The following is a 12453-nucleotide window of genomic DNA, read 5'->3' as shown; positions in this document are numbered from 1 at the left end:
TTTTCTAAATTATAATGATTTTCATTTTCACGAGTTTCATTTTCTGAATTGTTATCAATGCATTTTCATCTATAGAAAAATTAATTTTGGGAATTATTTTTTTTCATAAATTCTGAACTTAATTGCCAATTCTGAACTGCCAATTCAGGAATTGTTTTTGTTTTAAATAAATTTTAGAATTTTCATCTTTTTTGGAATTTTAAATTTTCATCAATTGTGAATTCGGAATTTCCATCAATATTGGAATTTTTAATTATTTAAATAATTATTTTTTCCTTCATTTATTCTGAAATTATTTTCATTCATTCTGAAATTATTACTTTCATTCATTCTGAAATTATTACTTTCATTCATTCTGAAATTATTACTTTCATTCATTCTGAAATTATTACTTTCATTCATTCTAAAATTATTACTTTCATTCATTCTAAAATTATTACTTTCATTCATTCTAAAATTATTACTTTCATTCATTCTGAGTTTTTATCAATTCCGAAATTGTTTCTTTCATTTATACTGAATTTTCACGATTTTCATTTTCTGAATTTTCATGATTTTCTGAATATATAAAATCGGCGTGCCCCGTTACGACACCTCGGCTATAACTTCAATATCTGGCGGTCTGGACTGATTCGCATAGAGCAGCGTTTCCCAACCTTTCTGAACCCAAGGACCAGTAGAATATCTGAAACAATTCGACGGGCCATTTGTGTTCCGTATTACGGGACATTCGGTATTTTCAGTTGTTCCGAATCGTTTTATTCATTTGTCAAGTTTTCAGCGATGCTTATTTAACTTTTTAATGTTTACAAAAATCGTGAATAAACAACGTTTTTCATAATTATTATAGCAATTATGGCTATAAACAAAAATATTCATCTTACGAATTTGTCAGGTACACACAAAGTTTTTCCCCTCAATTTTTTTGGGATTTTGCTGACTTCCGTCAACGTTTCTGATGCCAATTGGTGTCGTCCCGTTTACCGTATTTAAGATTCCAATTCCCTTTATTTTTCTCAATGGAATATGGTCATCCATTGATTTGAATGTTTTTTTCCTCGACAAATATATTTTTGTTTACTGTGATTTGTAACAGCCCTTTATTTTCCACACCCTTCATCCATTTCTGCAGAAATTAGCAAATTTGCCATAAAGTTCATCTTTTGGCAAACAGTGCTTCGTACAGTCAGTGATAACCCGTATTTAGGATCGCAATTCCCCGAACTTTTCTTGATGAGGTATGGTAAACCCCCGATGGTGCAATTTTTATTTAAACTCATATGACTACATTAGTAATACGAATTACAACAATTGAATAATTTTTCATTCAGTTAGAATCAAATTATCAAGTCTACCTGCGGACCACCTATGCCATCATCGCGGACCAGAGGTTGAGAAACGCTGGCATAGAGAATAACGTTAATGAACCTTGCTTATAACGTCGATAAAAAGCAATAACCTCCGATATAACGACAAGTTTTTCATTCTCGACCCACAAAAAAAAAATCACGTAAAATATTGAATATTTTTTCGCATGGTAAAAAAGAAAATCTATCCAATTGATTTAAATATATCACACGCAATTGATGATAATCCTGGGTTCCCAGCAAAACCTGCTCAATCATTTCTCTGACCAGAACTCAGGAAGAAATAATCTTTGCTCATTGACATGACCACTATAGAAAACATTTCAGTAGTTTGCTCTTCTCGACTGTTATCATTGTGTGAAGCTTATTTCAATTCCCAATCTTTACTAAAATCAAGAATGAAGATACAATTTGTATAATTTATACATTTTGTTTCAATGAATATAACTATAAATATTAATTTGACGTATTTTTGAAAAGTTTATTTTTTCCCTCGTAAAATACATTTTAGCAGGCTTGTTGTAGCATTTTTTTCTCGCCAAGAGTTATTCATAAACAATATTTGGTAATTTCGACATTTGACAACATGTTCGGCGAGAATCAGCGATATCCCGTTTTAAATATCTCAATTTACCGTATTTTTCGCATTCGAATCGGTCACCCTAATCATAAAGAAATAAAAACTTCATGCAGCATTTGACTGACTCTGAGATTATAATCTTCGTTAAAAAAATGTCTTGAGAGCGTAAACCTCGGTTATAACGACACAATTTCGTGTAATCTTCGATGTCGTTATAACCGAGTCTGACTGTATTTGAGACTGCGAGTAATAAATGATCATTTATGTATATGTGTGGTGTTTTTAAACGAACGTGTGCCGGAGGAAAAACAAGGAGAGATAGAACACGTGCAGTTCAAAAATCGATCAATATCACCCCGTTGCAATAATAGAATGGATCAAATATGTGTTGATACGTAACTAAATTATGTCCGTTATATTTTGTACTTAAGGGGACTGACAACTCTTACGGTTGGAAAAACACCGCATAAAATATTGAATATTTTTTTCTCCATGGTAAAAAAATCGATTCAAATTAATTTAAATATGTATATATATATATATATATTCCACACTTCTCCAGATCTGCTCAATTTCACTTCCCTGACCAAAACTCCGGACGAAATAAATATAATTCAAAATCTTAACCTTCCAAATTTCGAATTGTTGTTATTTGAGTTTGTTTTTTCCCCTTCACAGAACTTCTCCTTGACTATCAAATATTTGCATATTTCCCTGACTTTTATCAAATATTTTCATATTTCCTTGACTTTTGTCAAATATTTTCATATTTTCCTGACCTTTGTCAAATATTTTACATTTTCCCTGATCATTTTTAATTTCCCGAATTTTCCCTGATTCTCCCTGGTTTTCCAGGTCGTTGGAAACCTTGTATAATCAATCATTCATGAGTAATTTAATTTTTCAATTCTGTTCACAATGATTGGAAAAAAAAAAAATTCAAATAAATCGAATACCTCTAGAACAGAGAGGTCTTCGACCTTTTTCTAATCGCGACCACTGTCTGCACCCATCATCAAAAGAAGAGCACCCTTGCGGCAAGTTTGACATACGAATGCATGAAATCAGGATGATTTCTGTACTTGAATACAATTTTTACAAGGTTTGATCAAGTACATTGGAACGTTGGTCAAGTGCTCGCGAGCATAAAATCGAATACGAGCACTCTGGGCGCTTTACCCGTTGCTCGCGCGCGCACGCGATATGTGCCCGCTCTAAAATTTCATCCTTCTTCATCAAACCGTAAGATTAGTGAAGCAATAAAGCAAATAATTTTTTTGTAAGGGCATGAAATATTAACTTAGATAAGCACTTTAATAAAATGCTCTACCGCTTTAGCAGTTGACTAATAAGTATTTTTGAAGGAAAAAAAACAAAAAAACGGAATTAATTTTTTTTTAGTTTAAACAATTTTTTCACCTCTTCGTAAAATTTCAAAAAATAGCTGGACATTCGAAACGGAGTAGCATCCATATAACACTAACATACGGCGTATAAAATTTGCAGCAATTTTGAAGAAGTTTTTTGTTAATCTTATGGACCTAAAATCACGTTCGAAGTTCTTCTCTCAAACATTTTTACAAATTCATTCATTCCCCTTCTCTTTAATTTTAAAGTAGGGCTGGTCGGATTAATAGATTAGGAGCTGTTCAAGTATTACGTCAACAGATTTTAGCCATTTTTGACCCCCCCCCCCTCTCCCCGTCAGAAAAATTTCTTCAGCTGTGCCCCTTACCTCATAACGCATATTAAGATCAATGACGTACGAGGGGGTAGCACTAGTTTCTCCTATCCCCCCCCCCCGACGATCAAATTTTTTTATGCAAAAAATATTTCTTTAAAAATTAAAATTTCGGAAGAAAATACCTTTATATGTTGTAATGAATTTCTGTTCATTTCAATGCTATTTGAAGGCTAAGAACTCAAAATTTCTCTAATAAATTCATTGCGAATCTAAGCCATAGTTTCAAAAACATTTTGTTCCATCTCTCCCTTCTTCAAAAATCTTTTGTTTTTTCACCTCCATCTCAAATCTTCCCACCGGATCCTATACTAAAACCACAGCTTTGACGGTCCCGTCCCCCCGCGGTACCAAATGCGGTCCTCGGAGTTACCTGATGTGGTCCACCACCTCAAACCTAATTTACTAAAAATTGACCAAGCTGCACGTTTACAGATCGCTCTAGTGACCTGTGGCACAATTCCACAGCATTTAAGCGGCACGGAGAAATTTTCAGATCACTCAAGTAGTCCCGTGGCACATTCACAGATAACTTGAGTGACCTGCGGAACAGTTCCAGAACACTTAAGCGGTCTGCGGTACATTTAGAGAGAGAGATCCCTTATGTGACATGTGGCACAATTTTGGAGCACTTAAGCGGCCCGCAGTGCAGTTCTACATCACTCAAGTTACCCGCGGCTCATTCCCAGATTACTTAAGTGATCCGTGGCATAATTACGGATCACTTGAGTGACACGCGGCACAGTTCCAGAACACTTAAGTGGCTCGCGACACATTTCTAGAACACTTGAGCGTCCCGGACACATTTCCAGATCACTTGAAGGATCTGCAGAACATTTAGAGATCACTAAAGTGGCTATCTATAGAGCAGTAGTTCTCAACCTTGGCAAGCCCGTGGCCCGGTTTCATTCATTTTTGTGAGTGGAAGGCCCAGTCAAACACAAGACCAACTGAAAATGAATGAAGAGAAATGAAACCGCTGATCACTCGCATCCCGGTATGAATGATGACAGGGCCCGACAGTTGAGAAACACTGCTATAGAGGACGTACCAAAAGGGCGTGCATGCCCTTCAGATGCGTGCATGCTAGAAAAATATTTCTCTCGTTTTTGGCACATCGAGTAAGAGAGAGATGTCATTAAAAATATTTCATATTTTTATAAAGGTGGTTGATGACGTAAAAAAAATTCAAACCACCCCCAATCATCAAAAGTCAACAAATTCGAACCTCCCCCCATCAATGCTGACGTAATACTTGAATGACACCTTAATTGGGTCGATTAATTGATCTATTGTTAATTGAACTGACCTAAAATAACTGATTTAAATGACAAGATCCAAGAGAAGAAATTCCAAGATTTGACAAATAACATTTAACATCTTAAATTGCTTCATATGCGGGAGCCCTCTTCCCCCCACCGCCATGATTTTTTTTTTAACTTATCCTTATATTTGTTTAAAACTAACGAATAGGGCATGAAATGAATAAAAAATATTTTTATAGCATCAGTTAATATTATAATAGTTACGCAAAATATTTGATTAAAATTCGATTAATCGGTTTATAATCTTAATCGATTCCCAGGCTTAATTTTAAGAAAAATAAATTAACCAATTGTCTCAGTATTTTTGCATTCGATATCCAATGAAGTGGGGTTTTTTTTTCAAAACATTTCTGAAAAATCGATTTTTTGAAGCCTGAAGGGTCATGACACTCCTAAAAAATTTTGAAACCGAAATCTTTAATAGAAATTTATATCGAAATGATTTTGATGAGAGTGAATTTCTGCCCCCAAACGCGTTTTCAATTTGCCAGTGTGAGCTCTCGCATTCTTTCCTCTATCTCTTTTCCCTCAAAACCTCTTCTCTCTCTCTCCCTCTCTCTCAATCTACTCTCAAACTTCCAAAAACCTTTTATCGATCATGAAGAATCCTTCAGCAAGAACTTGCTGTTGTGTTTGTTTCTAAAACTGCGCGCGGCAACGAGAAAAACAATTTCAGGTAAATTTAGGAAAGACAATTGTGTGGCATGATTTTTTTTCTCATTCTCATTTACTGCTTTTTTTATTATATTCATTGCACAAATTGACAATACAAGGTAAAATAACGTGATAACAGCAAAGGGGAAAAAAATATGATCCCCCCCCCCCTACCCTCTTACATTAGCATTGAAGGTTTCACAATGAAATACAAATACGAAAGTTCAAAATCATCAGTCGTGTGTTTCTTTTATGTTCTATTACTGGCATTAAGAAATAATATAATCAGATGGAACAAAAACCGCGCGTTTTTTATAGGTAGAAATAATTACAAACCCTGCAATTTTACCCTGAAACACATGAGATGTTAAAGCACGTATCTTTGCAAAATTACGGAATTCAAAATGTTAAACATCTTTGAAAAATTAAAATCATTCAAAATTTTTCCATACGTTACACATTGCATGCAAAGACGCATTACCAATCAATGAGTGAATGAAGAAACCGACTATTACTAGCGGGAAAAGATTTTCTTCTGAAATTGAATCTACTTATACATGTGTATACGTCACATACTTGTATATACATACTGTTGTAGATTGCTGTTGTTTTTTTTTCAAGATAAGGGAAACAAAACATTGCACGGTAAAATAATGCGTTGAAAGAGAAAAGAACAAAAAAAAAGCTAACATCACGAAGACTAATTTCTCTTCTAACGAGAGAAATCTTATCTTTATATATAAGCTTCCCCATTCTCTGTAAGCGATTCAGTTTAGATATATCATCCACATTTGTGTATCCGATAACACAAAAATACGACATAAGAGGAAAATCGGGAAAAAGAAGCTAATGTTTAAGAAGAAAATTTCGTATTCAAAGAGCAGTAGCATACACAATATTTTTCGAAATCATCCTTTTTAATTTCCTCTACTTAATCTTTTTATATCCCCTTTTGCATTATTTTTTGACTCGATAGAATTAAAGTTGAGGGAATGGAAGAAACATATTAGGTCAAGGCCGTAACTGGGATTTTTGCCACCCTGGGCAAACATGATTCGGCTACCCCCACAACTTTAAAATTCGATAATTTTATAACGGTGTGTTCTTTGTTCCCACCTACAATTGCCGCCCCCCCCTAAATTTAGCCTCCCGGGACAGTGGTTCTTAACCAGGGGTGCCCCGGGAAAGCATTTTTCGGGGGTGCGAGATGTAGAATAAAAATGTAACATGATGTCTGATTACATTCCTGAAAATTGAAATGATACACAATATTGAATTTTTCATTTCAAAAATGCGAATCATACCTATCATTTTAGCACCTCATTTTTTTTTACCTTTCGCTCTCAGAAATGTGCTGCACGAAATATGAATGTCCCCAATATTTATATACGGTTTGTAATTTGAAAAGATTTTAAAAAAACACACTTATACGCAGAGGCGGATTGAGGTCAGTTGAGGCTCCTGGCCATGGCCCACACATCCCGGAGCAGGGGCTCCTAGGCTGAGATCTTTGGTGGGCCCCCAGGCCATACTTTTCACGGGCCCTTCTATCATGAATTTATTGTGTGAAAATGCAAAAAAATAATGGTAACTGTCCCGGGCCCCAGGGCTGGAGCCATGCTTTGGACGCAGAAGAAAATACTGTATTGGACCCCATAAAATTAGAAAACGTGTCAAGTTTAGCTTTTGCGGGGCCCTTCAGAAGTCTGGGTTCAGTGCGTGCACCCGGTGCAACCACCGTCAAATACGCCTCTATTTATATGAAGTTTTCAAAAATGTGATTTTTCAAAGTTCCTTTTTCTGTTAGCAACTTCAGATTCATTTCTTTTTAAACTTGTAATGAATGATGGTAATTTATTAAAAAAAATTATTTTATTGAAATGCGAGCCATCGCACGTATCTAAATGGAATATCAAAACTTCTATTTAGAACTATTTCCGTGCGCTCAATTAGAACCATTTCCAAAGCTAGGGAAGACAGCTTTGCAAACACTTGTACTAGTCACTACCAGTCACTACTCCTTTACGAAATGGGGTTTTCATCACTTTTGCTTGTGAAAACAGTAACCGCAAACCATTTGAATGTAGGTGATGATACGCAGATAGCCTTTTTTCGAAGAAAGAATCTCAATTTAAAAATTTCATTTATTATGAGAAGAAACAACAAATTGATCACTAAAAGTCGACACGTAGAGCAATTTTAATTTTGTTGCATTGATACCCGTGTGCATTTTTTTCAATAAATTAATATTGCAATTTAGAGGGTTAATATTTAAGTTAAAAATTTTTAAAACAATTAATTATTGGATATTCTTTAGTTACAAAAATCTTAACTTTCACGCCAGAAGTATATGCCACTGCCTGTCCCAAGCATAGATGAAATGTGGAGGAAAAATAATGCGGGGGGGAAGATATCTGATCAACAATCAGTATCAGCAGGAAAGAGGGCGTCCAGTGCATTCGGACATAAATAACAAGAGTGAAGCAGTGCAATCCGCTAGCTACGACTACCTTCCAGTGCAACTGACCCATCTCCATATAATGATTATCTGTTATACTATTACTCTCTCTCTTATCTGTATAATGTTTTTCTTATCTGTAAGTATCACGTAAGTGGGTACGAAGTATATTTCCCTTTGTACCCTCACCTACCTGTTCTCTTTCGCTCTTACATGTATATGCAGTTAAATCTCGTTTTAACGAACGCTTTTCTAATATCCCGGATAAGCTTACGTAGGACCAATGTAAAAACCTGGAATTCCTTTGTAACGCAATTTCGTTATAACGAAGTGATTTTTCCGGTTTCTTGGAGTTCGTTATAACGGGATTCGACTGTTGTAGAAGGATACATCAAGGAGGTAAAAAGAACTACTTCTTTTCATAGGGTTGCAACAAAGCTTCGCGATGATGAGAAAAGAGGAAAGAAAACAGAGAGAACTTGTTTGAAATTATTCCACTGGCCTTAAGACGCAATATTACGTCCTTGATCGTAAAGTGGCTAACTTACAGCTAGAATTCTACGACCTACCTAGAAATACATTTTGTACTTGTGTTTTACACTGTATGTTATTCGCGTATTTTTGTTACTAAAACACGTACTAACAAACATATAATAACTAAATTGAATAAAAATTCAATTATTTTTCATTCTTATATGGCAGTGTTTGGAAATCTGTTCAGCTTATATTCTAGACATATATTCTTTTTTCTGTATACGTATAGTATTTATATATAAATATAGGAAATATATTTCTTTCTTTTCTTTCTTTAATTTTCTTTTACGAGAAATAATTTGTTTTTGAAAATTAGCTAAGCTTTGATCTCGTGAAATTTAGCAATGCCAGACACCATCTAAGATTACATTAAAAAAATAAACAATAGAAGAAAGTGAAATAATCTATAAAAATTATCTATAAATTTTATTGGGGTAGTTTAATTATCAAATTATGTTTTAAAAATCTTCCTTAATAAATGTTTGAAAAACGAAATCGGTGAATATTAAAATTGCAAAACGCTTTTTAATTATCTTCTCCAAATAATACGAAATCGGTAGTAACATCCAATCATAACCAAAATAATTAGTCTGCGCGCGCTTAATTAAAATTCATAACGCTATTATTGTCTTTAAAAAAAACTCCTGATTTTTAAAAAGTTTAAAAACTATAAATTTTATAATCTATTAAAATATAATTGAATTCGGTTATAAAAAAACGATTAAATACATTATAAAAAAATAATGTAAATTTAAATTGAAAAAAATTTTAAAAATATTTAAAAAAACCATAGTTTTTTTAAGAAACCTTCCACAGAAAACAGCGATTAATTTCTAAAATTAATGCACTCTCAAAGCTCTAAAAAAATTATTAGCAAACGTCTTGACGTTACGGTTCATAGTTTCGATTTAACCGATCAGAAAATAAAACTTTCGCTAAAATTAAGAATATTGTTTACAAATAAAATAACACAATAAATTTTTACCTGCAAAATTTTCTGCGGTCTTGTTATTTTCCTCTTTTTCACATCACTAGCCATGCTATATTTTGTGTAGTAGTTAAGTAACATTAGGAAGTATTGAATGCTTCTGCCGATTATTAACTGGCCGCAAGAAAGATCGCCGTCGACGGGAACCTGCCACATAAAAGTGATGATGATAGCGGCGGCAGCAGCACGCGTTCATCCAATATAAAGATGACATGGCTTCTGATGCTACTTGGGAAGCTGCAAGCAACCAACTCCTTCTGATAAGTAATACAAAGAAAGCCGCGACACAGCAACACACGAGCCCTGTGTTGTGTATAACGGCTGAAACATCGCCAAGAATAACCGCCAAGGGCAAGGAATTGCCGCACGTTGTTTGACGTAGAAGCTATGCTTTTGAGAAAAGTGGAACAGTGGTATTTTTCGAAAATCGCGCTGCATTTCAACATGAAACCGATTAAAATTGCCGAACAGCGCCACCTTTCAGTAATAGAATATTTTAAAAGCAACACACAAATCGCGTTACATTTTTTTTCTTCTCTCTGTTCAATAACAGCAGTTAGGGACCGTTAAAGTATTACGTCAAAAGGCTTTTAGTCATTTTTGACTTTTGACACCCCCCGACAGCAAAATTTCGTCAGTTCTGCCCCTTCCTCCTAACGCATATAAGACGTACGGGGGGGGGGGTGTCCCCATGCCCGCCCCCCCCCCCCCCCAGACGATCAAAAAAATTTTTATTCAAAATTTTTTTATATATATCAAAATTTCGGAGAAAATACCTTCATATGTTATTATTTCTGTTGATTTCAATGCTATTCGAAGGCTAAGAACTCAAAATTTCTCTTTAAGAAATTGATTGCGACCCACCCTATAAGCCATAAATGTTAAAACCCATGGTCCGCTGGTCAAATGTGGCCCGCCACCTTAAACCTAATTTTATAAAAATGAACTAAGCGGCACATTTTTACAGATCGTTTAAGTGACCCGTGGCACAATTCCAGAGCATTTAAGCGGCTCGTGGCACATTTTCAGATCACTCAAGTAGGCCCGTGGAGACATGGAACCCACAAGGGTAGGGCTGACAGGGCCCGGGATGATTCTCATAATTTTCTGTTTTTTCACGCTATAAATTCATCATAAAGGGGCCCGTAAAAGTCTGGTCCGGGGGGAGGACGCTAAAGATCTGAGCCTCGGGGCCCTGCTCTAGGATGTGGGGGCCATGCTCACAGATCACTTCAATAACCCGCAGCATATTTCCAGAACACTTAAGCGGTCCGTGGCACATTTAGAGATCCTTTATGTGGCACGTGGCACAGTTTTCGAGCACTTAAGTGGCCCGCAGCAGGGCCGTCTTAAAAGCATCATGGGCCCCCTGGGCCAAGTGGTTTTTCTCAGGCCCTACCCGAAAAATTCAACTACTTGTCTTTTTTTCTGAGGCTCCTCTTCTCTTGGGGCCCGGGAGCCTCAAGAGAAGAGAGACAAACTCTCAATGTTTCAACACCCTGGAATCTAGAAGAAATATTTTGATTAATTTTTTTTACAAATTTTTATATGATTATATTAATTGCAGTCAGTTATTAAGGGAACTCATCTTTCATGTGCCACATTACAGCAGAGCCACCCTTATGGGTGTGCAACAGTTGCGGTCGCACCAGGTATCGCGCTTTTGGCGCCTCGCATTTACGGTAACAATTTCTTTCATAAATTCTGAATTTTCATCATTTCTGGAAAATTATATCTTTCTTTTCAATCTGAAAATTTTCATCAGTTTTAGAATCATTTCTTCCATTTATTCCGAATTTTCACCAATTCTGAAATTATTTCTTGCGTTTATTCAGCGTTTTTGATTCCCCCTCCCTCCTCACAGAATAAAAGAATCGGGGCTAAGCGGTCCCGCAAAATATTTTCGCAATGGACCCCGCGTCTGGTGAGGGCGCCACTGCATTATAGTATCCATAATCAACATTTCTTTTTGGCACACACACACACACACACACACACATTCCCTTTTTTAATACAAATACTTTAAAAAGGCAGTCGATTCTTAAGTTTTTCGCAATTTGCAATAGCATTGATTTAGGTAATTTTTCGGTATGTGTGAAATTAATTTTTTTATGTACTATATATATAAAAATGTGTTCTTTCTTTGTTTCTGATTCATTTTTTCCCCTTATTTACTACTGCTTGTATTTTTTTAATTTTTATTATAACAATTTGTCTGTGTTTCATCTTTATTATTTTTGTATGTGTGTTATTTTTTGCGTGTTTTTGTAATTGGCTATGGCTGTTTTAACGCCCAATAAACAAACTGATTATTTTATACCCGTGCTAATAATCAATTACGAAAACAAAACAGAAACGAAATTAATTCGGATCGAAATTTTCGTGCTTTTATGTGATTTTTTTACGGGATTTTGGGACCCGAAAAGTGAAATTATAAAAAAGTTTCAAATGTTTTAATCTTTTTTAGAGAAATTTATAGTTTTTTAGTTTTTTTTTTCCTTCAAGTTTTGATTATTCATTGAGAAAATTTCTCAAGTTCATGATCAAAATATCAGCGATGGAAATTATATTAGGGGGTTTGCAATCAAGCCATATTTAATATGTGTGCAGAACCGTCTTTCTTTTGCATGGGCAGTACTCAGGAGCCACTAGACCCCCCCCCCCCCATTAAGGCCAGAGCGAGAATGGAGGGTGGCAAGAATAGCCCTTAAACCCTGGAACAGAGCTCCTAGGCCGAGACCTTTGTCATCCCTCCATAATTAATTTTAAGCTTGAAAAACAAAAACATGATAAGAATCGTCCTGGT

At 35.2% G+C, this 12453-nt stretch overlaps 1 protein-coding gene across 1 annotated transcript in view; it reads right to left on the bottom strand.

Annotated features, from left to right (window-relative positions):
• The window catches only part of LOC149085053 (uncharacterized), a 99990-nt gene extending 90149 nt beyond the window's left edge, over window positions 1-9841 (bottom strand). The window contains exon 1 of the mRNA XM_089232830.1: window positions 9645-9841. The gene's annotated coding sequence lies outside the window, so the exon portion shown is untranslated. The remainder of the gene's footprint in view (window positions 1-9644) is intronic.
• Window positions 9842-12453: the final 2612 nt, after the last annotated feature.

The sequence above is a fragment of the Pholcus phalangioides genome, unplaced genomic scaffold (assembly GCF_987345545.1).
Source record: "Pholcus phalangioides strain wild (caught in Gottingen) unplaced genomic scaffold, Ppha-v1.0 ptg000007l_1, whole genome shotgun sequence".
NCBI lineage: Eukaryota > Metazoa > Arthropoda > Arachnida > Araneae > Pholcidae > Pholcus > Pholcus phalangioides.
The sequence above is the reverse complement of the archived record's forward strand: the minus strand, read 5'-3'. Positions and strand labels throughout refer to the sequence as shown.